Source organism: Heloderma suspectum, chromosome 2 (genome assembly GCF_057233095.1).
Source record: "Heloderma suspectum isolate Gila_16-S chromosome 2, 16-S_ref, whole genome shotgun sequence".
Taxonomy (NCBI): domain Eukaryota; kingdom Metazoa; phylum Chordata; class Lepidosauria; order Squamata; family Helodermatidae; genus Heloderma; species Heloderma suspectum.
Genome location: NC_139459.1, coordinates 297,598,213 through 297,623,786, shown reverse-complemented (window position 1 = coordinate 297,623,786; position 25,574 = coordinate 297,598,213). Strand labels below are relative to the sequence as shown.

Sequence of the window (25,574 nt, the reverse complement as noted above, 5' to 3'; positions counted from 1 at the left end):
ATCCTGGATCGAACAGAGGGTTGGACTAGATGACCTCCACAATCCCTTCCAATTCTATGATGCTATAATCAGTGGAGGATGGTAGCTCTGATTTCAGTGGGGCTGTGAATCCATTCCAGGTTTGTCAGAACCAGCCGGAGCTTTAAAGGAGTTATCCGAGGTGCTGAGCCCTATTCCCCCCCCCCCCCCCCGGGCAATAGGTTTATCACCTTAGATAGCACTTTCAGAGTTCTGGCTGATTCTGACTGGAACTCAGAACGGATTCACAACCCCACCGAAAGCAGAACCACCAGCCCCCACTGGCTATGAAAGTGACTAAGGGAAGTTAAGGGGAGGGGTAATTAATCCACACTAAACTATTTTGAATATGCTCCTTGATAGTTTTGACATATCAAGGTTCAGCACGAGTGTGCCACCCCTCTTGCTGAGCCCTCCTGGTGTAAGTGGCAGATCAGGGTAAGAGTTAGTGCTGGTGGCCAGTTCAATGCTGGGTAGTTTGCGCAAAACTTTGAGCATCCGGGGGCCAAACTGTGTGTGACGTGGGGAGGCCCATGACTCGTCTGTCAACATTATGGATCTTCTTCTCAAATGCAGCTGGTGCAATGTTTTTGGAGCAGAGCAAGGGGAAGGGGGTGTTTAACCTTTTCCACCCACATTATTTTTCCAAGCTGTCCCCCCTCAGCTGCTGTGTGTGCCACAGGGGGAAATCATGTTGGTACTTGTATCCCTCCCCCTCCAATAGGAAATCAAAGAGTGGCTGGACCTATCTTGATTGTGAAAATGGCACCGCGGGATAGGCTTAAATAGTCCATCCCCCACTGCTGCTCCAAACAAATCCGCGGTCCCTTGAAGCGACATTGACACTTAAAAGAAACTGGGTGATCCATCCTGGAACTTCCACATTCAGCTGTACTTTGGCACTAAGAGCTTGTGTCTTTGGTGTTGCTCCCACCTTTCTAGTCCTAGTATAATTGAACCGACACACCTTTGGAGAAGAACTGGTTTATTGGGGTGGGGGGAAGCTTGTGAAAGACTGCTTAATTGATCAGGAAGGCACATTTTGAAAAAAGAAGTGTACCTTACCTGCTGCCATCTATCATAACGAGAAACGGCAAGAGTTCTTCAAATTCTTTAAAAGAAACTAAAGGAACCAATCACATCAGTATTTATTTAGTTAGTTAGTTACAATATTTCTATACTGGTCCATATCTAGAGCAGATTTCGGAGCGGTGAACACAAGAAATAAAAAGATTAAAAGATCGTGTTAAAATTATACTTGTTTAAAAAACACAATGCCAAAAAAAAGACTGGTCTATTAAGGCATGCCGCCTGCAACGGTGCTGTTTTCAGGAGGTGCCAGAAAACAACACAGTGTTGGTGCCTGCCTGACCTTCAGGGGCAGGGAGTTCCAAAGAAAGGGGGCCACCATGCTGAAGGTTCTTCTCCTGGTGGACTCCAATCAGGCCCTAGGTCCATGTGGAACCACCAGGAGCAGCCCCTCCGATGACCTCAGTGACCGGGGAGCTTGGTAAGGGAAAAGGCACTCTTTCATGTATCCTGGTCCCAAGTTGTATAGGGCTTCGTACACTAGTACTAAAACCTTAAACCTGCCCCGGTACCATATACATATATTATCCATTAAAAACCCATTGGCTGCATTCGCACATGATGCTAAGACATGGTTTCACACAGAGATGCAGAATCTCACCCCAGGGGTCCCTACTCTGCCCTCTGAGGTTCCTCAGGAGGCCGTGCCCCCATGTCCCAGCCCCTTTCCCCCCAAACACCTATTGTTTGGTGGTTTCCTGTCATTTGTGTAGGGTTTCCCCCCATTCTAAAAGGTTGAAATGCCTCTCCTAAGGCTTTGTTCTGGGCAGTAACAGCTTTAAGCTACAATATGCTGGAGTGGGTAGGTTGTATTTTGGCTCCACCCATCACTGGAAGCTCTCACCACTGAGAGCTTCTCTGAAATGGAATTCAGCCTATGAGCTGAAAGACATTCTGTGCCCCTGATTTAGCACTACAAGGACAAGCTTCAGAGAGCCTCAGGCTCACACACTCCCCCCTCTGGTACAGTTGCAAGGAGGAGACTGGAAGTTTCCACTTCCATTTCAGATTAACCACAGTTTAGTGTCATGTCCAAACAAGAAACTGTGGTTAATTCTAACTATGGTTTGCTGAAACAAGCCATCTTCATGAACCATGGTTAGTTAAGTCATCATTAAGACTATCCACAGTTTGTCAACTTTGGATGACAACACAAGAAGAGGCACCTAGTCAAAAATGGACTGTGCTAGCCTGAGGTTCACTGGATCTTGTCCTTGTAATGTGAAATCATGGTTCAGTATTACATGTGAACACAGCCATTGGGGGTTTATAACAAGTATCAGTTTGTAAATTTAGTTCATTACACAGTAGTCAATGTTCAGTAGTCAATGTTCTTGGCATTCAAACCCCCCAAAAAGTGTTTTCTTCCCAATGTCCTTCATTCTCACAATTATGTAAAAGATAAATTATGCAAGAGCATATTAATCCATTTTAATTGCACAATATGTTTGTCCGAGAGCTTAATTAGGTCCAAAGGCCTCAAGAGGGCATTGAAACTCACCGAAAAATTAACATGCAGGAAACTGAAAATCTACACTATCTATGAAATGTAAGAGGGAGTGGGGTGGGAGGAAATGTCCGAATGATACAATTTTTGTATAACTAGCAGTAATTATTAAACTGTGTGATGGCAGCCCCTGCTTCTAGTTACCCTTTTTAAGAAGTGGAAGGCTACTAGGTTTGCACTTGTCAGCATCTCAGTTTAGAAATTAGGATCATCTAAGGAATTAGCCTTATTTTTCTCCAATCATGGATATAAAGTGGTCTATCTCCAATGCTTGAAATCCACCACTGAGATAATTAACCAGAAATAATTACAATGCACGTCGCAAATTATAGCTTTGCCCTGTGTGGAAAGGACGTGTTTTATTTATGCTTGCCCCCTTGTGGCCTTGTGACTAATCAAGTGTGAAGTTTAATATTAAAAGGTGAGTGGCTGGCAAGAACCTTTATTTTGTGACCACTAGTCATCTTAAAGCAGTTGTCTGCAAAAGTATTCTGTCTGTGCTGGCTTAGATCTCTCTCACAGTCATAGCACAGCAATTCAAATAATACAAGATTTCAAATTGTAACATGAAAACATGACTATAGACTCTGGGCTCAAGTACACATTACGCTGAACATGCCTTTAAAAAAGCAGGTGTAGGCTGGCGGGGGGGGGGGGGCTTTTCTTTTCTTTTTTAAAGGGAAAGTAGCCGTGCAAGGCCCTGATCTGGATTGTACTCTTGATCCTGATTGCGGATTTACAGCCGTTTCCTGTCCAAAATCCAGTCCAGCACCTTTTTGCCCATGAAGGTGCAGTTTGCAGTGAAAGCACCATCAAGGCAAACAGCAGCTGGGGGTGATCTTTGTGGGGAATCAGCAAAGGGCCCCCGTCTGGATTGTGTCAGCAGTGGGATGGTACTTGAGAGCATGATCATCCCAGTCCGCCCCCTAGGGTCCTCTGAGGGCTATCTGCTGTGGCTGTCTAATGTGAGATTGGCAGCCACACACAAGAGGACCTTTTCCTTTGCCACCCCTCAGTTGTGGAATGACCTGCCAGTTGAAATGCGCCTGCTGACCTCCTTGAAGGTTTTTAAGCAGGCATTAAAGACTCTGTTATTCCAGCAGGCCTTCCCTTTTTAGAACTCTTGTTTCTTTTGCTGACTCTTGTATATTGTTTTTAAGCTGTGTTATTTTATTGTTGGGTATTTTATTTGTTAAATTGTTTTAGGTTTAAAGTTGTTTTTAGTTCATTGTCCGTATGCTTTTATGTAAATGGCTTTTAAACGTTGTATAATGTAATGTTTTAACTTTTGTAAACCACCCAGAGAGCTTTGGCTATGGGGCGGTATAGAAATGTAATAAGTAAAATAAATAAATAAATCTGAATTAGGGCCTTGCACGGCTGTTTTTCCTTCCAAATAGAAGTGGCTAGCTTAAGCAGACTTTTGAAAACCTGTACTTAATGTAACACGGGGGTGGGGAACCTCAGGCCTGGGGGCCACATCTGCCCTCCAGGGTCCCCTAGATGAGCACACCCCCTTCCCCTGGCCACACCCCCTTTCCTCCAACCACCAATTGTTTGGTTGTTTCCCGGATTCTGTGCTGTTTTTTTCCCTCATTCTAAAAGGTTGAAATGCCTCTCCTGAGGCTTAGGTACTGGGAATAAGGCATTTTAGCTACAATATGCTGGTATGTTTTGTATTTTTCATTCTACCCCCTTTGCCTTTGGCCCCATCAACCACTGGAATGCAGCCCTCCAGCGCTTCCCCAAAACTGAATTTGGCCCTCAGGCTGAAAGAGGTTTCCCACCCCAGATGGAAGACATAGTTTGGCCCTTAGTCTTGAGCCTCCCCACAGTTTATTCTCATTTCATTTCCTGTTGGGCCATTGCCAGCCAAATCCAAGCACTCTTGGATGAAGCTGACTTTCTCTGCCCATTTCAGAGGGGCAGTGGGGGGCGGGGGCGCTTGCCAATGGCAGGCTTTTATTATGCAACTGCACTACCTCATTCACATAATTTTTATAGGAGGTCCAGACAACAACGTCTTCCACTTGTAACTCACCTGTGTTTTCCCACTGCATTTTCTATCTGTTTTTTTTTTTTTCCTTACCAGAAAAAAATCTGTTAGGGAGGAGAAGACGGAATGCCTTTTGATTTGTAGTGCTAGGAGCTCTCCATCTGGAAGCACCCTGGATTTCCGGCCTGTTTTGGGAATGGGATCTGTCTTGGTTGCCCTGTGGGATGCTCTTGGCTGGGAGAGAATCAGGGGGAGTGCCACCCTGTGGATTCTCCTGGACCTCTCAGTAGCTCTTGATACCATTTGACCATAATATCCTTCTACAGAGGCTGTCCCTGGATCTGAGCCTGGCTGATTATCCTGGTTAGTTAACTGACATTAAAGCAGATTTCCCTGGTTCAGACATAATTTAAAACTCTGATTTAATGCAAGTCAGGAATGAAGCACGAAAGGCAACACATGAGGGCAGGAGCGGTGGGGGGAACAAGAGAGTAGTGTGCCTACCTAACACTTATACCTAGCTTCAGAAACCATGGTTAGTGATGCCCGGAAAGATCATCTGAACCACTCAGTGGGTTAGCATGGGTTGTTGTTGAACCATGGGTTAGCGTGTTGTCTGAACCCAGGACATTTTCTGCAGAGTGGCTTGTTAACCATACAGTGTGGCTTATTTTTCTCGAACAAGCCTCCTTGAGAACCCATGTTTTGTTGTTGGGTTGTTCAGGATGCCACACTGCATGGTTAACAAGCCTCCCTGTGGAAAATGTCATGGGTTCAGACAACATGCTAACCCATGGTTCAACAAACAACCCACAATTCAACAACAACCCACACTCAACCACTGAGTGTGGGTTGGCATGTTGTGTGAACCCAGTCATTGTCAAATGTATCCCTTTTAAAACATTCACACATGCATATACACACACAATGACTTAATTGGGATCTATTTGATTCCAATATCAGGTTAGTACGCATAGGAAGGTTAAAAACGGCTGATCAAGCATTGGGATAAAACAAGCTTCTTCTCTCCCCGCAACCCCCATACCAAGAATAAATTGTTCTCAATGAAAATATTGGAGAGTGGCAGCGGAGAAACTTAGTAAGCAGCACCAGAAGTCAGCAATAGACAACATAATGCAGGTGTTAAAAAATCCATAGAGTTCACATGTCCTTCTGCACATTATATAATTACATATTGCTTCTTTTGTGCTAGCAAAAATTTAATCCTGATTAAGGCCAATTTCCTTTTCTAAAAGCACAATGTACAAAACTGTTACACTTCCCATTGTGAGGATTTCAGTGCAGTTTTAAGTAATCTCTCCTTTAGTCCACCAGCTTTCTTTGGTGAGCCCAATGTTTCATTATCGTGGCACGAAGTGTTGCTAATGGCACATTATAGCACTGCAATTAAGAACTACATTCTGAGCGACAAATGAAGGGGTATTTTCATTCTCCTGTGCCCCATTTCAACAAAAACCATACACATAATTATTTCTGACCCCTGTTGTCAAGTACAAATAATGAAATACTATCATAAAAAATGGGAGGGGGTCCCCCCCCACTCTCTCTTTGCCAGCATTTGCGCTTACAAAACATATTGCAAATATTTTTGAAAGATTACTCACCTTCCCCTGAACACCCCGTGGGTGAGTGCATTTCTACTGCAGCAATTTGTTCTGCTGTTAAGCCACTCTTGCTTTGCATTTGCTAATTACACATAAACAGAAGTGTGTACATCAGCTGAGCTTTGTTCCTTACAGCTTTATTCCTTACTTTTTTGCTTCTGTCAAGGATGAATAGGGTGGGATTTGTATGAGCTGGGCAACTTTTGAAGTTGTTGGGAAACAATTATTTTAAAGAGTTAATGAACATAGCATGATGAGCTTGTTGAAACAAGCCTGCCAGATTTAAGAATTTGAACTCTAGGGAACATACACTCTAATATAATTTTTAAAAAGTTGATTTTGGACATACAAAATGGCCTTGCCTACACAAACAGGTGTTTCTACGTACAAAACAATGTGCAAAGGATGTCCACAGTGTGAGAGGGAAATTGTCAGAGTCCTGGATGCCATAACATGTGGGTTAGCCAATGCGTATGAGCTAATATGACAGCAAGTCTGCAGGAAACAGGTAAGAATCTGCATGCCAGTGTGAATGCAGATAAACACTCTCTTACAAGAGACCTCCTGCCCTCCTGACCAGCATGGTTGGCTGGGGCATGCTGGGAGTTATAGGCCTTTTCTCTGTCTAAATATGCATAGGATTGTGCCCTCAAGATGCAATACAATTGGGGCCTTCTGTGCGTAGCCAGTGTAGAGGAAATGCACCGGAAGACCATTGTATTTCAAGGAGATAGGAGAGTGGCATGCCACAATTGTTCCTTGCACGCCTGAATCTCCTGGAGAACCTTAAAATCCCTGCCCCCTTAAGAGCTCTCAAGCCTCTAGGGTGGAGGCTTTGCTTTCCAAGGTCAGTTGTCTGCTTGGGAGCATACAACCTTGAATCAATTAGGTTGGCCACTGTCCACTCACTTTAGCTTATCTTTGGGGCGATAAAAGGATGTATGAACATCATGAGACCTCAGAATCTGACCATAACACCAGGTGTAATTAATTAGGGTGCTCCTCAAACCTGCATGTAGGAACAGGAGAACTCAGGTATAAAAGTCACCAGAGACATGCCCATAGTGAGCTTCAACGGAGGCCTGGATCATGGAGGTACTGCATGCTGGCTGTTTGACTGGGGTCTCTCCGTTGTCGTTCACCTGTAGCTCCTGACAAATGAATGGGGAAGTAAGCTATCTTGCTCAGTATCAGTATCTTGTGTTTCTCTGTATCATTTTTGCCTGCTTTTTAATAAGATCCTTGACTTCTATCCATTTGTGGGTTTATTGCTTTTGAATCCTAAAAGGACCTTTGCCTCTTGGCAAAACAGCCAGCCCCACTGGTTCCAGTTTGCGTGCAGCCAGCCCCGCCGGCCCCAGTCCGCAAGTGGCCCCTGCCACTTGCGCGATGAGAGACAGTGCTTCTGGGGGCAAGCCCCCAAATGAGTGGAAATGCTCATTTCTGGAAGGGCTGGAACCAACAGGGCTGGCAGTGTGCAGAAAGCCCCAATTAGATACTGCCCTATGCATGTTTAGACAGAAAAAAGTCCTGCAATTCCCAACAGTTCCCAGCCAGCATGGATGGCTGGGGAACGCTGGGAATTGTAGGACTTTTTTCTGTCTAAACATGCATAGGATTGCACCCTTAATGTATCCTCACAGCCACTAAAAATTATCTCAGTGTGTCATAAAAATTCAATTGTTTATTTGGGGCATTTATAAACCAACCTTCATTAAAAAAAGTAGGGAGATAATTAAAAATAGCAATAAACTATGATCATAAAAAGATAAGTCAGTAAAACCCAGAAAATATACTGACCAGCTTAATACGCCTGAGCAAACAAAGAAGCTTTGACCTGGTGCAAAAATGATAGCAAGCATTGCACTTTCAAGTGCCCTTCCATGGGGTGGGTGTTCCACAAATGGGGTGCCACGACAGAGAAGTTTCTTTCCCTAGCTGTCACACAGCAAGTAAAAAAATGCAGTGTCTAGTGAGTAAAATGGCATCCCCAAAGCCCACTGGAATAAGTTAAGTTTTCACTGCCCGGTGAAAGGAGAGCAGAGAGGGAGCCTTTGGGATGTCATTCCATCACCTTAGTGCCACCACAGAACAGGCCCTAACCTGCCATGCCCATCTGGCATATTTAGGGCTAATTGAAAATCCTCTACCACACATTTCACGGGACCATTTATCCTCCATGAAAATGGTTTGAAGTCTTAAGGATTTTCAGTAGAGTGGTCCTACCATTAAATATGAGGTGCCCAGCTTTCTTTCCTTGTTTTATTGGTGGTGGTGGTAGTGGGCGTCTTGATGCCACTTCAAGTGGTGGCTTGGCTGCTACATTCCTGGGACACAGATGCTACATCATGACATATTGCCCTGTTCACACGTAACACTAACCTATGATGGTTAGGCTTTTTTTTTTTTGCTTAGTGTGTCATGTGAGGGGAGAAAACCACTTTCCCCATGGTTGGTAACCCATCCCCTGCTAACAATCCCCCTGCAAAAGGGTTAAGGGGCCCTGGGGTGGCTTACCATATAATCTGGCGGGTTCCCCGGCGGTTAAGGGGCCACAGAGTACGCCGGCTAGAGCGTCTGCCACTGCAGGCAATGTGCTGTGGACTTCATCTATGGTTGCGCAGCCATTTTGGCTGCTGGAGCAGCCGCTGGAAGCCCATTCGCACTGCGGAGGACAATGGGGCGTTCAGTAACCACACCGGGAAGATCAGCAGGTAACGACGGAAGGCGGGGGGATTAGTGGAACAACACGGCGCTGCATGATTCCCACTTGTGTGACAGGCATGCTTGTCATTGTTTTGCTGAAAAAAAATCCCTCTGTAGTTACCCTAACCACCCTCTCCCCCTGCATGTGTGAACAGGCCCATTATCATCTGGGGCATTCTTGGGAAAAAGATTGCTACCTCCTTTGACAACAAGGTTTAAACACCACCTCTTACCCCTCCCATTTTTCTGCTGAAAGCCGCCCACGCCCCTAGTTGTTTTTCCTTATTAAAAGTAACCATAGGGCAGGGATGGGGAACTTCCACCCTGCAGGCCAAATACAGCTACCACAGTTTACCCATCCAGTCAGCAAGTTTCTTTTGCTGTTAAGAGAAGACAGTATTGAAAGGCAATTAGCCTTTAAATACCCTGCAAAGAATCAAGCTGTACTATTTTGCTATACAACCCTTTCCTCCCCGATTTAAAGGGGAGGCAGCAGACACATATGAGAGTCAATGATTGAGAGAGAGAGAGAGAGAGAGAGAGAGAGTTTGGTTCAGATCATCACAGCATGCCAGTACTGTGAGCCTACAAAAAGCAAGCCTTAAAAAAAAAAAAGTGGCTCAGCAAGCCCCAATGTTTTTAATTTTACCAGAGAGAGAAGCTATAGATGAAGAAACTGGCTACCAAGCAAACCAGAAAGCAAGACTTAAAAACAAGGTACATGGAGTATCTTTGGCCTAAGCAAGCAAGTTAACAAACAAGCCTTTATTTAAAAACACATGGAGCATTTGGCATGTGCAAGCACATAATCAATGCCAATGTGTATTCTATGACAATATTAATAACATTAACAACAACAACAACAACCATTATCATTATCACCATCTTAAATTACTGCAGCAGTGTAAATTGAGAAGTATTTATATTAAGGATATACATAAATATCCTTAATATACATTTTATATTTAAAAACAAGTAAGAATTCATCGATTTGCAAATCCCACCCACCAACACACAGCTCAAATGCATTTTTACTCAATGTGGTATGGGTCACTGACTTAAATGCATTGCCCCCATCCTATTTCTCCAGTCACAACCTAGAGGAGAGAAAAAGTTATAAACACACACACCTGTGGCCTAGCCTAAGCCAGCAGAGATACCACAGACAGGGAATTAAAATGAAGTAACTGGGGAAAATAGATAAGGAAAATGATGTCTTGTCACCACCACAGGGCATTTTAAAAAAATAATTTTGGAATTAAGGACTACTCACAAATGACCCATCATCACCACAAAGCACAGCATAAATAATTTCAGCCAGTCACAGATCCCTGTACCATCAGGGAAATGATTGCTCAAGCAATCACAACAGATTTTTACAAAACAAATGGACAAAGCCCACCCTAATCCAGAAAGCAGATTATGGTGCACACATACTCACCCCTCACTCTTAAAAAAAAAATAAAAAATGCCTAAGCAGGACTCCTCGAATCTCAGCAGCTCTGCTGCTTAAATAAAGGATAGGCCAGAGAGAGGCTTTTTCTCTCATATCCATGATCCGTCCGTCCAGCCTGCTTCTGCTACTGACTCCTTGCCCTTCGGCTGAGAGAGCAGACTGAGATGCAGTGATGGGAGGAGGTCAGAACTGAGCTGTAGCAGCACTGTGTGCCCTCACCAGCACTCTCCCAACCCATCCCTTTGGAAAAGATCAAGGTTGGATCAAATTGGCTGCCTGGCTTACACAGGCTGTGCCTGTACTGTTTTTTTTAAAACAACAACCCAAGTTGGAGGAGCGAGCCCTCCTTGAAGGAAACATCTCCCTTTCTTTCTATACATGAATTTACAAACTGATGCTACTGGACCAGGATTTCTTTCCTGGCTGGCAGCTTCAGGGCAGGCCCAGAACCACAGCATAGCAGCAGCCACTGCCTCCAAGATGGAAGAAACCAGTGCATACTGCAGCAGAGGGTTGTTGTTGTTGTTGTTATTTCAGGGAGGGGTTCAGCAGGGGGAAGGGCAGGGCACTGAACTGCCAGTCCTCTGGTTACATCTGCCCCTGAAGTTGTAAGTTTTGCAGGCATGAGAGCTGTTGCACTGGGATTTACTTTTGAGTAGATTGGCTTAGAATTGAGCTGTGTTTGTGTATGCTTGGTGGGAAAATGTATGAATTGGTAATATCTGACCCTGCCCACTTTGTGTCTTTGCCCCTACCCCATGTGCTTAGCTCTACCCACTGCTAGAATGCAGCTCCTGAAAACTTTCCCAAATTGGAGTTTGGGCCCAAACCAAAAATATTCAACACCCCTGCTACAGGGGTTAAATTACATGGCTATGAATACAAAGTCTGGTTCACTTCCTCACTTCAGAAGTTAGGAAGCACCCAGAGGACTTACTGACAAGCTGATATGGAGGCAAATGATCCTTGAGTTACTTTGGTTTCAAGCCTTATACAGCTTTAACAGTAATCACCAGCACTTTCCATTCTAACCATAATTGGACCAGGAACCAATACAACTGTTTAAGCACTGCCAAGATGTGATCCCAGTACCTGGTCCCAATGAGCAGCAGAGGAACTGAATTTTGAATTAACTGCAGTTTCTGTACAGTCGTGCAACTGGAATAGGGGTCAAGGGCATTTAGGTGATAGGGTTTGTCTTTTAGACAGCCTTATGATGCCTTGACGCTATTCATGTTATAAATGCAACCCTGCCCAGATGTAAGGAAATAGATCAGAATAACTGATCCATTAATGATGTTTCCAGCAGCACTTAAAAGCAAAAAGCTCGTTACTATGGTTCTGTTCTTTCATGAGAATTGAGAAATGCTGTTGTTGTTTTTAAGGTGACCAAAAATAATTCAGAAGTCAACCTTAAATGGTTTGACAGAAGAAGAAGAAGAAGAAGAAGAAGAAGATCTTTACGTGGGGAAAGAAGACACCAGTCATAACAGCTATCCACTAGAAAAGCTCTCTAATGACCTACTATCTGTACTGTACTCTCAACTACTGCTGTTATAATTTGAATCACATAAGTAAATAACTTTGGGTAAAACCTAGGGCACACTAAGCCCTTGTTGACTTCATTGGAAGAAAGATATTACTCCTTAAATAACTGCCTAAACACGTGTCCTTGGAACTGGGCCTGTGGCCACTAAGGCACATAACTATGTACCTAAAAGCATTCCCATTAACTGCAGTGAAACAGCTTGTGAGCTTATATGTACCAAGGCAAAACCTAGGGCACACTAAGCCCTTGTTGACTTCATTGGAAGAAAGATATTACTCCTTAAATAACTGCCTAAACACGTGTCCTTGGAACTGGGCCTGTGGCCACTAAGGCACATAACTATGTACCTAAAAGCATTCCCATTAACTGCAGTGAAACAGCTTGTGAGCTTATATGTACCAAGGCATACTCAACTATTATTTGATTGGTTCTATCATTCAACAGCAAAACTAATGTGCTCAAATTTATAGACAAGTACATGGAGAGATCGATAAAATTACTCATGATGATGAGCTTGGGGGATTCGGCATTCAGTGTTTTGGCACAATGCAGGCACTTATAGCTCATGCTTACTATGCACTGGGTTCCCTCTGACAGGAGATCATCTCTCCTTTGGCAGACAAAACAGAGACAAATTCAAACCATACCTGAAACACCTGTAGAACTAAAGTGTAAGCACTGTTATTTGAAACTTTGTGTTGGGGGGCGGGCGGTTACCCACTCCATGTCTAGTAGCCAACCCCCACATTATCTAAGTAGAAACTTGAGAGAGTTTTAAGGCTGGTTTGGTGGAGGCAGCTAGAGAAATAAAGATTTCCACCTGATGGCAGCGGAAAAGGCCACAAGAAGGAAAAGGCAAAAAAGAGTATGATCACACTACTTTGCTTGTTTTCTCTTCCGTTCATGAAACAGGGCATTCCATGACATAGCCCATGACAGGTAAACCCTTCCCCACCATGAGCCTGGAGCTGGGTCACCTGCCCTTAAATCCTACACAATTTGGTAATGGCTACTTATTTTCAGAAAATGTCCTATATGGAGGTTTACCAAGTTGGGATGTAACTGGGTAGTCCATCTTTACAGAAGGGGCAATGGCTTAAAGGGGCTGAATATGGGGAAAGGAAAACCTTGTGCACCTTCTTCTCCTCAAGTTGCAACAAACAGAGTTTTGCTGGAAAGAAAGCAGAACAGTAAGTCTTTTCAAGTGATGCACCATAAACCCGTTGCAACATGTTGACATACAGAGGATTTCTACACCAGCCTAAAATCCTGCATTTAAAATGGGGCTTTCCACTTCTGTTTTAAATGCAGGATCACAACAGATTCCCTTTACATGCACTTCCTTCTCTGTAGATGGCCATTCCCATGGCGTTATGTTTCCATGAAGAGGCATTACACACACTCCAGGTTCAGCGATACTTGCTCCTGGGTACTTGCACATTACTGGTGGATGGGGACTGACACACGGACAGCCCCCCCACCAATCTCCCGGGGCCGCACCTCCCTCTTCCATGCTTTTGGCCAATCCCTGCCGCTCAGCCCCTCTGCTGCTCCTCTGCTCTGCCTCCCCCCCTTGCTGCTACTCTGCCGCTCTGTCTTGAACAGGCAGGCTGAAAATGACAAGGAGCCAAAGTGGCGCAGGGGCGGGAAGGCTGAACGCCCATCAGACCTTGGTCACCACCTTCAACATCATGACCACGCCCCCAACAACCACACTCAGTGCTTCATTCACGCTAGGGGAGAAATACATGGGGAGGACATGGCGCTCCATTTGCGCATATCTGGAAAAATACCCCATTTTTTGTGTTTGAGGAAAACATGGGATAGATGGGAGGAAATAATGGAATAATGACTGGACAACGACGACGTCATGTAATGGACCTGCACAATTCAGTGAGTGAACAACCAGGAATGCGCAATAAACTTGAGGTGTGGAGATCCCCACAGATACGAAATCATAGCACAAATGGCAGTGGGGCTGGTCAGGGGAGACTGAATATTTGATGGACAACTAAGACATTGAAAATTACAATTGCAGCAATTAAGAAACAAAATTTCTCAAAGCCATCATGGTGTAATGGTTAGAGTGTTCGACAAAGATTATGGCGATTTAGGCTCAAATCCCCACACAGCCATGAAGCTTGGATCAGTTGCAATCTCATAAGGCTGTTGTGCATTGGGGAACTATGTACGGCACCCTGAAGGATGGGATCAACAAATATAATAAATATGTACAAATAATACTCTTTCTATTTTCCCAGGCAATAAAACTACCACATGCATTTGAACAAGATAACCAGAGACACAGACTTACTACAAGGAAGACTCATATGAGATTGCAGATGTATGACTCCTCTGAATGGATCTGGGTAATCCCTTGGGGTGTAGGGAAATTCTGCTAAAGCTCCCCTGGGCTGTGAATGTGATTCAGGCAGGATCTGTACCAAAAGCCAAAATCTAACTGACAGCACAAACATATACACACCTGTGTAAGTGTGTATATATTTGCCTCACTGTACACAAGGGGATGGGTTCAGACTTAGTCGTACTTGGAGCAGACTCACTAAAATCAATGGGACTTAAGTATGATTAACTGAAGTCCCATTGAAATCAAAATATGACTAAATCTGGATAGCATTGTAAAGGAAGACATTTGATAGTGTGAGTGCTACATTAACCAAAGAAGAAAGGGTTTTAGCAGGGGCCACAAAGACCCTGGTATTAGGAAGGGATTTCACACATACCTCTGCATGTGATGTGGAGGTTTCCTCTAGGGCAGTAGGAGTTTCCATTACTTGGGTTGGAATTCAGATACGTTTGCCCTATAAACATTTGTCAGCAGGGCATTTGTTCTCTGTTTGTAGCACAGAGTGGAACAGGTTGGGTGAGCAAGGGGGGATGGAAGGAAAGTGTCGGTGGAGGATAGGGAGTCCTGCCTTGTGCAAATGGCTATATACCAGATCAGCTTTCCTTAACCTCATGCTCTCCAGATATTTTGGATTATGATTCCCAACAGCTCCAGCCAACATGGCCAATGGTTAGGGTGATGTGTGTTGTTGTCCGAGACACCTGGGTGACACCAGGTTGGGGAAGACTGTACTAGATGGTTGTTTCGCCCCTCCCATCTCTATGACTCTTCGGACCACTCATACAGAAAACAAATTCATTTTTTTTTCTCTGAGTAAAGAAAAATCAATATAAAGGTCGTTAACCCAAAGTAGTCAGGCTGCAGAGACAGCCTTTTTTTCTGCACATGAAGAACAGATTATCACTGGGCTGGCAGACAGCAAGCTTAACATTGATAGGCATCAAAGCTAAAGATCATCGGAATATCCAGAAACTGATGTATTTAGCCATAAGTAGACCTCAGTGTCAAAAATTATCAAAATCATATAAGATACACTTAAACGACTTAGTCTGCATACTGATTTTTCCCCTCGCTTCCCCAGGACTGCATAAGAAATTCAAATGTTAACATGGATTTGATTGGAGTGTAAACACTGTCTGAATGAAAAGAAAACTAGGCACTTGCAAATCTCAGAAGAGTGGGCAGCCTCATGTATACTTTACCCCGAGTCACTGCTCTGCAACCCCTTCTAATCACCAACTGCTAGTAGGATAAAATGTTTGTTCTCTCTGCTCTTGCTACCCCACTCCAGCTGGAAAAGCTGTTTGAAGTGTAATACCAAAAGCTCAAATAACTCTGAAACAAATCCATTCAGAAATAGGACTGATCCGCTTACCTCTGAAATTGGCCTAGTTTGCATGTAACACTAACCCATGGTTTATTTAAACCATGATTTGTTGCCCTACCCAGGCAGATGATCAAACAAACCGTAGTTTGTTTTCTCAGTCCCTAGGTTGTTTGTTTTCCTCCTCCTTCACCTGCTCCCCCCTTGTATTATTTTTGTGGCACTGCAGTACTGGCATGTAAAGAGGCTGGGGTTTTTGACCAGTCTTGCCCACTGTCTCTGTAGAAAACAACCCATAAACAGCCCACATTCTGGGTTTGCATGTAACGACAACCCATGGTTTAAACAACCCACTGTTCACAACCCAATAACAAACCATAACCCAGCTCACACATAATGGTGGAAAGTCGTGGGCTAATTAACCCACGATTTGCCACAGCATGCGCTGGGAACGTTCTGTAGCCCTTTTGAATATTCAGCCTCCAATCAGGCTGATTGGAGTTTGCTACATGATGTCCGAACCCAGATACTATAGGTTAATCATGGGTTAAACAACCCAAAGCTAACCTACAATTAATAGTTAATTGTAATTTATTTAATTAATTAAATAATTAATTCACCATTTGTCACCCATATGTGTGAAGAGGCTCCTTGCTTTCTCTTCATGGATATTTCGTGGTAACAATCCATAGTTAACCCATAGTTCTGGGCTCTCATGTAATGACAACCCACAATTAAACAAACCAAGATTAATTAAACCATGGTTTGTCATTATGTGTGAACCAGGTCTATGTCTGTACAGGTCCTTCTCTCATTCCTAGTGTGATACTTTACAGAGTAATCCTAGGCCCAGTTGAAGGCTGGCTGACCTGGGGGAGGGTTAGAATGAGTGGTTAGAACTGAGTGCTGCTTTGTTAGTGGAGAGGAGATTATCGTTATAGATAGATTCCTCCCTCAAAGAAAGTTATAATAAAAAATAGACAATGGGAAAGACAATAGAGAATTGGGAGGGAGAGCAGGGGTAGCAAGAGATTATATTGTATTTATAAAAAAAAAACCACATCCACAAGAGAATATAAATTCTTTTTTTTTCTTAAGTGCAGTACTTACACATCTATGCAGAAGTAAACTCGGCTGAGTTCAATGGGACTTACTTCTAGGTAAGTGTGTATAGCATGGCATTGGGGCAGATCAATCCAATGGAGCACAGACAGCAGCTCCGAAAGTGGAGAAACGGCCACATCCAAAGCCCTGCCGGGCTCATGTCAACAGGGCAGAAATGAGGGGCAGTGCTTTCCTCCCATCCTGTTCTGGGGTTGTTCATGCTCTCTCTCTCTCTCTCTCTCTCTCTCTCTCGTTCTCTTTGGGGGTGTTTCCACCAGTGATTTACTCTGAGCACGGTGCGTGTTGAGGTTGCTAGGGACAGATGACATCGTGGCCATCAAGCAGCCACCCCGAAGCTTATCAGGGAAAAATTGGATTTTCTGAGACTGCTTAAAGTCCGATTCTTTTCCTTAAGTTGGGTTCTCCCCGGTATAGTTGCTGTGTGCCCCAACCCCCTGCCTAGGGGTGTGCCTTTCACCCTGACCCCGGTCAAGGGGTGTTTCCTGTGTGTTTCCCGTCCCTGCACAAACCAATTAGTGTCTCCTCAGAAGTAACTCCATTGTGCTGAATGCCCTCATTAGAACTTACAGAGATCCCCCTCAACTGAAATGGTACACTTTAAAGCCCCAATTCCCTAAGTGCTGTAAAGCACTATCTCGAGGCTCTGATTCCTCTTTGTTTGGTTTATTGCCTTAGGAAGTATCTACTTCAACCCTTCGTTATAGAGATCCTGCAGGTTAAAATGGGGGCTGGTTTCCCCTCTCTGTGTCTTCCCCCTGCCCTCTTTCCCAGCACAAGCATATGTGTGTCTACTCAGAAGTAACTCCCATTGTGCTCAGTGAGGCTTGCTCCTGAAATGCAGGTGCATCTGGACTCTCAGGGGAAAGGAGAAAAGGGGGAGAGGGGGGAGAAGACTCTCTTATTGGTTGAGCAGCTCCTGCCAGTCAGATGATGTTCACTCCAACCCCCACCCCCACCAGAAAGTATGTTCTGTGAAGTGATTTTTACTGGTGCGGAGAACCTGTTTGTGGAGCCCTGCATGGACCAAAGTGCAGCAAAACTGAATCCTTTTTAAAAAAAATCCAGTACTCCTCCATTTGCTTCTCCTTCCATTGTCATGGAGACATGGCCTTTAACTATTTCCCTCCCATTACAAGCAATGGGGTAGACATTATTTATGCCAGCTCCAGGGCTGGCATAAATGCCCCCTACACATACTGGGGGTGGTGGGGGTGGTGTTTGGGGACTTGAATAAACTGTAATCTGCCCACACCACACCCCTCATCTGCCACCACACCCCTCATCTGCCAGCTCACCTGATGTCAGAGCTCTGCCATTGGGGAAGGAAGGGCTGCAAAAGCTTCTGATATCCACCCTGAGAGAGGCCTCCCAAGGACCATAAGATTGCAACCTTAGTGTTTAAATGTATTTTGTTGTTCAGTCGTTAAGTCGTGTCCGACTCTTCGTGACCCCATGGACCATAGCACGCCAGGCCTTCCTGTCCTGCGCTCTCTCCCGGAGTGTGCTCACATTCATATTCATTGCATCGGTGATGCTATCTAGCCATCTCATCCTCTGCCATCCCCTTCTCCTTTTGCCTTCAATCTTTCCCAAAATCAGGGTCTTTTCCAGGGAGTTTTCTCTTCGCATTAGGTGGCCAAAATATTTGAGCTTCAGCTTCAGTATCTGTCCTTCCAATGAGCAGGCAGGGTTGATTTCCTTTAGGATTGACTGATTTGACCTCCTTGCAGTCCAGGGGACTCGTAAGAGTCTTCTCCAGCACCACAGTTCGAAAGCATCAATTCTTCGGTGCTCAGCCTTCCTTATAGTCCAGCTCTCACAGCCATACATTGCTACTGGGAAAACCATAGCTTTGATTATACAAATCTTTGTCGGCAAGGTGATGTCTCTGCTTCTTACTATGCTGTCTAGGTTGGCCATAGCTTTCCTCCCAAGGAGCAAGCGTCTTTTAATTTCATGGCTACACCGTCACTGTCTGCGGTGATCTTGGAGCCCAAGAAAATCAAATCTGTCACTGCTTCCATTTCTTCTCCTACTATATGCCAGGAAGGTGATGGGGCCAGATGCCATGATCTTCGTTTTTTTAATGTTCAGTTTCAAACCAGCTTTTGCACTCTCCACTTTCACCCTCAACAAGAGGCTCTTGAGATCCTCTTCGCTTTCTGACATTAGGGTGGTATCGTCTGCGTATCTGAGGTTGTTCATAATTCTCCTGGCAATCTTAATTCCGACCTGTGATTCATCCAACCTGGCGTTTCTCTTGATGTACTCTGCATATAAATTAAATAAGCAGGGCGACAATATACAGCCTTGTCGTACTCCTTTCCCCATTTTGAACCAATCGGTTGTTCCATGTCTGGTTCTTACTGTTGCTTCTTGACCCTCGTACAGGTTTCTCAGGAGACAGGTAAGGTGGTCTGGTACTCCCATCTCTTTCAGAATTCGCCACAGTTTGTTGTGATCCACACAATGAAAGGCTTTAGTGTAGCCAATGAAGCAAAAACAGACATTTTTCTGGAATTCTCTTGCTTTCTCCATGATGCAGCGAATGTTGGCGATTTGATCTCTACTTCCTGTGCCTCTTCGAAACCCAGCTTGTACTTCCGGTAGTTCTCAGTTCACATACTGCTGAAGCCTAGCTTGTAGGATTTTGAGCATCACCTTGCTGGCATGTGAAATGAGCGCAATTGTGCGGTAGTTTGAACACTCTTTGGCATTGCCCTTCTTTGGAATTGGAATGTAAACTGACCTTTTCCAGTCTTGTGGTCACTGCTGAGTGTTCCAAATGTGTTGGCATATTGAGTGCAGCACTTTAACAGCATCATCTTTTAGGATTTTAAATAGCTCAGCTGGAATACTGTCATCTCCGCTAGCTTTGTTGTTAGTAATGCTTCCTAAGGCCCACTTGACTTCACTCTCTAGGATGTCCGGCTCAAGTTCAGTGACCGCACTATCATGGCTATCAGGGACATTCAGATCTTTCCTGTATAGTTCTTCTGTGTATTCTTTCCTCCTCTTCTTAATCTCATCTGCTTCTGTTAGGTCCCTGCCTTCTTTGTCCTTTATTATGCCCATCCTTGCACAAAACATTCCCTTGAGATCTCCGATTTTCTTGAAAAGATCTCTAGTCTTTCCCATTCTGTTGTTTTCCTCGATTTCTTTGCATTGTTCATTTAAGAAGGCCTTCTTGTCTCTCCTTGCTATTCTCTGGAACTCTGCATTCAGTTGGATATATCTTCCCCTTTCTCCCTTGCTTTTCGCTTCCCTTCTTTCGTGAGCTACTTGTAAAGCCTCATCAGACAGCCACCTGGCTTTCTTGCATTTCTTTTTCTTTGGGATGGATTGAGTTGCTGCCTCCTGAACAATGTTACGGACCTCCATCCATAGTTCCTCAAGCACTCTATCAGGTCTAATCCCTGAAATCTATTCCTCACCTCCACTGTATATTCATAAGGGATATGATTGAGGTCATACCTGAATGGTTTAGTGGTTTTCCCGACGTTCTTCAATTTAAGCCAAAATTTTGCGATAAGAAGTTCATGATCTGAGCCACAGTCAGCTCCAGGTCTTGTTTTTACTGACTGTATGGAGCTTCTCCATCTTTGGCTGCAAAGGAAGTCTGATTTCGATATTGACCATCTGGTGATGTCCATGTGTAGAGTCACCTCTTGTGCTGTTGGAAAAGAGTGTTTGCTATGATCAGCGTGTTCTCTTGGCAAAACTCTATTAGCCTTTGTCCTGCTTCATTTTGTACACCAAGGCCATGCTTGCCTGTTATCCCAGTGATTCTTGACTTCCTACTTTAGCATTCCAATCCCCTATGATGAAAAGGACATCTATTTTGGGTGTTAGTTCTAGAAGGTGTTGTAGGTCTTCATAGAACCGATCAACCGCAGCTTCTTCAGCATCAGTGGTTGGGGCATAGACTTGAATTACTGTGATGTTGAATGGTTTGCCTTGGATTCGTACTGAGATCATTCTGTCATTTTTGAGATTGTACCCCAGTCCTGCTTTTCCCACCCTCTTGTTGACTATGAGTGCTACTCCATTTCTTCTAAGGGATTCTTGCCCACAGTAGTAGATATGATGGTCACCTGAATTAAATTTGCCCATGCTTGTCCATTTTAGTTCGCTGATTCCCAAGATGTCGACGTTCAGTCTTGCCATCTCACGTTTGACCACCTCCAGCTTACCTTGATTCATTGATCTGACATTCCAGGTTCCTAAACAATATTGTTATTTACAGCATCGGACTTTCTTTTCACCACCAGACACATCCACAGCTGAGTGTCCTTTCAGCTTTAGCCCAGCCGCTTCACTCTTTCTGGCGCTACTTGGAAATTCCCTCTGCTCTTCCCCAGTAGTATATTGGACACCTTCCAACCTGAGGGGCTCATCTTCTGGCATCATATCTTTAGCCTTACAAAATTTTCATTCAAGAAGGAACTACTTAAAATTGTCCCTTATATAATCATTTGACCTAAATGGGAAGGCACTGAATAAAGAAAAAATACTGAGTACATTTTACTTTAGCCAACCCTAATCATTTATCAGTAAAAGCTTTATGATAGTTGTTGTTGACTGCTGCTGCTCAAAATATGTATATATTGGCTAAATAATTTACTCACTACTGTAGTATTGACACTGTTGTATATATATTCCACCTTTCAGAAATATGTGAAACAGGTATTAAGTGCTACATCATGATGGAATTCAGCTAACAAGATTTTAGAAGTATGCCAAATAAATAAATATCAGATTTTGAGTAACATCTAAAATATGTTATTTTTATCTGGCTTTTCACAAATCTCAAGTTATAAAAATCCAAAATGAATACTACAGTATGCTATTGTAGGCAAATAATAATGCAGTGGTTTTTATGAACAATCCTATACACGCTTACCTGGCAGTAAATACCATTGAACGCAGTGGGACTTACTTTCAAATAGACGAGCACAAGATTACCCTGTTATGGCACAATCCTAGACATGTCTACTCAAAAACAAGCCCCACTGAATTCAATGGGATTTAATCCCAGGAAAGTTTTCACTGTTCGTGCTTTTTCAAAGAGCAGGATAATACAAATGGCTCCTCTCTAAGCCATTGTACATCATCATTATTTATGCTTACTGCAGAGGACTGTGTGATGAGTGCTCTGACAAATCTAATGAATAGGCCAGAGGGACTTTGGGAATTTCTGTTATGTGTGATAATGACAGAGCCAAAATGCATCTCATTTTGCACATGGCTTCTAGAAAAAAATATCACTAAGTGACTTTTTTTTTTAAACTACTCGAAATGCTAAATAGAATTTACGAGTCTAACTAAGTAAAATAAAGCACCTCTAGGGAAAATAAATTGGGGAAAGGGAAAAGCTGTTGATCAGTACTGCCACTCCAAAAAGGACTTATTACCATAATCCTTTAATTAAAACTGAAATGATAGTATGAAATGCATACAGCAATATAGATGTAAAATCCAAGTGTGAGCAGTAGTCATCCCAAATATGCAGCATAAAACTGATGAGATCCATTTTTAAAAAAAATTATAACTTACACTGTTGGACATGAAAGACAATAGGTCACCTCTCTGATGAGCCAAGGAGATTAAAGGAGGGACTTCAAAAGAAACATTAGTGCTTTTCCTTATGCTAAAGATAGCCAGTACCTGGCTCAAGAAAGATACCGCAAATGTAGTTTGTCTTATTAGTGTAATGCAGTTAAACTACGAATACTAGGAAACTCTGAAATGCAAAACAGGAAGCAGCTATGTCTGGCTCTGCGCAGTATTTTTCAGAGTTTGTTTTCTTTGATCTCACAAGAGATTTGGGAGATGGCTCGTGAAGAAAAGCAACACTGCGGGATGTCTCTATGAACACCTGGAGGAGGGGGGAGCCACACCTTGGATATGAACTCTGCAGAGCAGGGGGAGCGGGGGGGGGGAGAGAGATTGAAGAGCTGCTAAAGGCACAATTCTATGCATGTTTAGACAGCATAAAGTCCTACAGCTGGCTAGCTGGGGCGTTCTGGGATTTACAGGACTTTTTTCAGTCTAAACAGGCATAGCATTCCACCCTAAGAGGGCATAGTGACGCAGTGTATCAAACTGACTTATATTATACAACCCACTGACCTTACTGAGGTCTGTGCATTGGGCAGTGGTAACACTTTATGCCGGGTTGGATGAATCAGAGGTCGGAATTAAGATTGCTGGGAGAATTATCAACAACCTCTGATATGCAGACGATACCACCCTAATGGCAGAAAGCGAAGAGGATCTAAAGAGCCTCTTGTTGAGGGTGAAAGAGGAGAGTGCAAAAGCTGGTTTGAAACTCAACATTAAAAAAACTAAGATCATGGCATCTGGCCCCATCACTTCCTGGCATATAGAAGGGGAAGAAATGGAAGCAGTGACAGATTTTACTTTCTTGGGCTCCAAGATCACCGCAGACGGTGACTGTAGCCATGAAATTAAAAGACGCTTGCTCCTTGGGAGGAAAGCTATGGCCAACCTAGACAGCATAGTAAGAAGCAGAGACATCACCTTGCCGACAAAGGTCCGTATAATCAAAGCTATGGTTTTCCCAGTAGTAATGTATGGGTGTGAGAGCTGGACTATAAGGAAGGCTGAGCGCCGAAGAATTGATGCTTTCGAACTGTGGTGCTGGAGAAGACTCTTACGAGTCCCCTGGACTGCAAGGAGGTCAAATCAGTCCATCCTAAAGGAAATCAACCCTGAGTGCTCATTGGAAGGACAGATAATGAAGCTGAAGCTCCAATATTTTGGCCACCTAATGCGAAGAGAAAACTCCCTGGAAAAGACCCTGATTTTGGGAAAGACTGAAGGCAAAAGGAGAAGGGGACGGCAGAGGATGAGATGGCTATATAGCATCACGGATGCAATGAATATGAACTTGAGCACGCTCCGGGAGAGAGCGCAGGACAGGAAGGCCTGGCGTGCTATGGTCCATGGGGTCACGAAGAGTCGGACACGACTGAACGACTGAAGAACAACAACACTTTATGAATTCCACCCAAGAGGAAGGGACAGAATAACCTTTTCCTCCTTTGGATTCCATCTAAGGGAAGACGGTTCGGAAGCTGCAGCTGGTGCAGAATGCAGCGGTTCGCCTGATTAAAGGCAGCTGCTGGCGTGATCATCACATCACTCCGGTGCTGAAGGAGTTGCACTGGTTACCAGTTGTTTTCCAGGCCAAATTCAAGGGGTTGGTTTTGACCTTTAAAACCCTATGTGGTTCCAGCCCAGCCTATCTTAAGAAGCGCCTCCATCAACACCAGACAGGCCGCTTAACAAGATCAGCCTCGGATGGCCTACTGTCTGTCCCATCAGCCAGGACAGCTAGGCTGGTGAGGATGAGGGAGAGGGTGGCTCCTGGGTGGCTTCTCTGTGGTGGCTCCCACTTTGTGAAACTCCCTCCCTAGCGAACTCCGCCATGCCCCCTCTTTAATAACCTTCTGCCACACACTGAAAACTTGGTTATTCAAGCAGGCATTTGGGGTGGGTTAGGGTATTTTAAAATAATGTTTTAATGTATAATTTTACTGTTTTAAATTGTACCATTGTACATCACCCAGAGTGACCGGGTGACCGGCCAGATGGGCAATTAAGAAATTTAATAAAATAAATAAATAAATAAAACATTTTTCCTCCAACAAGCAGACACACGAAGGATGTAGGAAATTTGTTTCAGTTTGTTTGTTTGTTTGTTTGTTTGTTTGTTAGAATTTACCCAGTTTGCATCTCCTGGAACCTAATCCAGACCTGACTGCAACCTGCAGTTGAAGTCCATACATTTCTGAGCTTATGATGCGATTTCTGGCACAAAACTAATGCTTTTAAAATGCATATATTTGAACAATACACATGAAAAAATGCACCTGAAAAAATGCACAGTTTTGAAAAATGCACACAATTAATGCATATTTTGAAAAAAAAATACACATAAAAATATGCATGAATTTCCATGCAAAAGAAAAAAACTTCCCAGAGAACATTGGTTATTGGGATTAAGAATAAAATAAATAAAACAAAAATTAAACAATAAAATAATAAAGCCTGCAACCTGATAAAGTCACAAGTCCAAAAAAGCCTTGAGGTGGAGTTTGGAGAACTTCAACAAGCTTGAGTTTTGCTGATTTGCACATCCCTAACAGACACATGTGCTTGTAGAGATTGTGACAGAGCCTAAAGGAGTCTCCTCTGTCTCCCTCTCCTTAGTGCATAAGGAGCTGTTAGGGTGGTCACTTATCTACTGCCAAAACAGAGGAACTGCATCACCCCAATAAAGAGGACAAAAGTGGACATTGGTTTGTATAAAATTTGCATATGCTTATTTATATGTATAGCTTCCTATAATCTATACTGCAATCCTATACATGTCTACTTAGATGTAAGTCCCATTGAGTTCAATGGGACTTACTCCCAGGAAAATGAGAATAGGATTGCAGCATTAAATAGAAATACAATACATCTCACCATAGTCAGGAAGACTGTGAATAGGTGACAAGGTACAACTTTTATGAACAAATACAGATTTTTATCACATATATGAATGTGGGTTTCTTAAGGTTAAATACACAATTGAATTAATCTTAGGGTATAGGATACCACAAAGAGCTGTTAAAGTGCTGCACTCGATATGCCAACAAATTTGGAACACTCAACAGGAAAAGGTCAGTTTACATTCCAATTCCAAAGAAGGGCAATGCCAAAGAAGGGCAATGCCAAAGAGTGCTCAAACTACCGTACAGTTGCGCTCATTTCACATGCCAGCAAGGTTATGCTCAAAAT

At 43.6% G+C, this 25,574-nt stretch overlaps 1 long non-coding RNA gene across 1 annotated transcript; it reads left to right on the top strand.

Moving 5' to 3' along the window:
- Positions 1-8,855: 8,855 nt before the first annotated feature.
- Positions 8,856-11,994, top strand: LOC146354872 (uncharacterized). The gene is made up of 3 exons (XR_014787433.1): positions 8,856-8,949; positions 9,594-9,658; positions 11,783-11,994. It is a non-coding gene; the product is annotated as an uncharacterized LOC146354872 (long non-coding RNA).
- The last annotated feature ends 13,580 nt before the right edge of the window (positions 11,995-25,574 follow it).